The sequence below is a fragment of the Xylocopa sonorina genome, unplaced genomic scaffold (genome assembly GCF_050948175.1).
Source record: "Xylocopa sonorina isolate GNS202 unplaced genomic scaffold, iyXylSono1_principal scaffold0130, whole genome shotgun sequence".
Taxonomy (NCBI): Eukaryota; Metazoa; Arthropoda; class Insecta; order Hymenoptera; family Apidae; genus Xylocopa; species Xylocopa sonorina.
In genome coordinates, this window is record NW_027490201.1 from 206011 (window position 1) to 208953 (window position 2943).

A 2943-nucleotide genomic window follows, 5' to 3' on the forward strand; every position below is an offset into this window, starting at 1 on the left:
AGATATAATATTTATTGCCAAGTGTCACGTATACTTCGCATACACCTCAAATGAATGTAAATGCGACACTTCCTTGCTAGGAAATAGCTTACGCAGATGTCTACGTATCGAAGGAATGGGGTTCTAATGCTTCATAAAACGAGATATCGCATCTCACTTCTATGTTTCATGATAAGATATAATATTCATTGCGAAGTGTCATGTAAACCTCGAATTCACTTCAAATGAATGTAAATGCGACACTTCATTGCTAGGAAGTAGCGTTTGCAGATGTCTACGTATCGCAGAAACAGTGTTCTAGTGCTTCTTAAAACGCAATATCGCATCTCATTTCTATGTTTCATGATTGGATATAATATTCATTGTGGAGAGTTATGTATACCTCGCATTCACTTCAAAAGAATGTGAGAGCGACACTTCCTTGCTAGGAAATAGCGATTGCAGATGTCTACGTATCGAAGCAATAGAGTTCTAATGCTTCTTGAAACGGGATATCGCATCACATTTCTATGTTTCATGATAAGATATAATATTCATTGCGAAGTGTCATGTATACCTCGCATTCACTTCAAAAGAATGAAAATGCGACACTTCATTGCTAGGAAATAGCGTTTGCAGATGTCTACGTATCGTAGCATTAGAGTTCTAATGCTTCTTAAAACACTATATCGCATCTCATTTCTATGTTTCATGATAAGATAAAATATTCATTGCGAAGTGTCATTTATACCTCGTATTCACTTCAAAAGAATACAATTGCGACACTTCCGTGCTAGGAAAAAGCGTTTGCAGATGTATACGTGTCGTAGCAATAGAGTCCTAATGCTTCTTAATACCCGATATCGCATCTCATTTCAATGTTTCATGATAAGATATAATATTCATTGCGAAGTGTCATGTATACCTCGTATTCACTTCAATAGATTGCAGATGTCTACGTATAAGATATAATATTCATTCTGGAGTGTTATGTATACCTCGTATTCACTTCAACAGATTGAAAATGCGACACTTCCTTCCTAGGTAATAGCGTCTGCAGATGTTTACGTATCGAAGCAATAGAGTTCTAATGCTTCTTAAAACGCGAAATCGCTCCTCATTTCTATGTTTCATGATAAGATATAATATTCATTGTGGAGTGTTATGTATACTTCGTATTCACTTCAAAAGAATGTAAATGCGACACATCCTTGCAAGGAAGTAGCGTTTGCAGATGTCTACGTATCGAAGCAATAGTATTCCAATGCTTCTTAAATCGCGATATTGCACCTCAATTCTACGTTACATGATAAGATATAATATTCATTGTGGATTGTTATGTATACCTCGTACTCACTTCAAAAGATTGAAAATGCGACTCTTGCTTGCTAGGAATTAGCGTTTGCAGATGTCTACGTATCGTTGCAATAGAGTTCTAATGCTTCTTAAAACGCGAAATCGATCCTCATTTATATGCTTCATGATAAGATGTAATTTTCATTGTGGATTGTTATGTATACCTCGTATTCACTTCAAAAGAATGTAAATGCGACACTTCCTTGCTAGGATATAGCGATGGCAGATGTCTACGTATCGAAGCAACGGGGTTCTAATGCCTCTTAAAACGCGAAATCTCTCCTCATTTCTATGTTTCAAGATTAGATATAATATTCATTGTGGAGTGTTATGTATATCTCGTATTCACTTCAAAAGAATGTAAATGCAACACTTCCTTGCTAGGAAATAGCGTCTGCAGATGTCTACGTATCGAAGCAATATTGTTCCAATGCTACTTAAATCGCAATATCGCAACTCAATTGTACGTTTCACGAAAAGATATAATATTCATTGTGCAGTGTTATGTATATCTCGTCTACACATCAAATGAATGTAAATGCGACACTTCCTTGCTTGGAAATAGCGTTTGCAGATGTCTACGTATCGAAGCAATAGAGTTCTAATGCTTAAATCTTGATATCGCATCTCATTTCTATGTTTCATGATAAGATATAATATTCATTGTGAAGTGTTATGTATACCTCGTATTCACTTCAAAAGAATGTAAACGCGACACTTCCTTGCTAGGAAATAGCGTTTGCATATGTCTACGTATCGAAGCAATAGGGTTTTAATGCTCCTTAAATCGGGATATCGCAACGCATTTCTATGTTTCATGATAAGATATAATATTCATTGCGAAGTGTTATGTATTCCTCGTCTACACTTCAAATGAATATAAATGCGACATTTCCTTGCTAGGAAATAGCGTTTGCAGATGTCTACGTATCGAAGCAATAGAGTTCTACTGCTTCTTAAAACGCGATATCGCATCTCATTTCGATGTTTCATGATAAGATATAATATTCATTGCGAATTGTTATGTATACCGCGCATACACTTCAAAAGAATGTAAATGCGATACTTCGATCCTAGGAAATAGCGTTTCCAGATATCTACGTATAGAAACAATAGATCTCTGATGCTTCTTAAAACGAGATATCGCATCTCATTTCTATGTTTCATGATAAGATATAAAATTCATTGTGGAGTGTTATGTATGTCTCGTCTACACTTAAAAAGAATGTAAATGCGACACTTCCTTGCTAGGAAGTAGCGTTGACAGATGTCTACGTATCGAAGCAGTAGAGTTCTAATTCTTCTTAAAACGAGACATCGCAACTCATTTCTATGTTTCATGGTAAGATATGATATTCATTACGAAATGTTATGTATTCCTCGTCTACACTTTCAAATGAATGTAAATGCGCACTTCCTTGCTAGGAAATAGCGTTTGCAGTTGTCTACGTATCGTAGCAATAGAGTTCTAATGCTTCTTAAATCGCGATATCGCATCTCATTTCTGTGTTTCATGAGAAGATACAATAATCATTGTGGAGTGTTATGTATACCTCGTATTCACCTCAAAAGAATGTAAATGCGACACTTCCTTGCTAGGAAATAGAG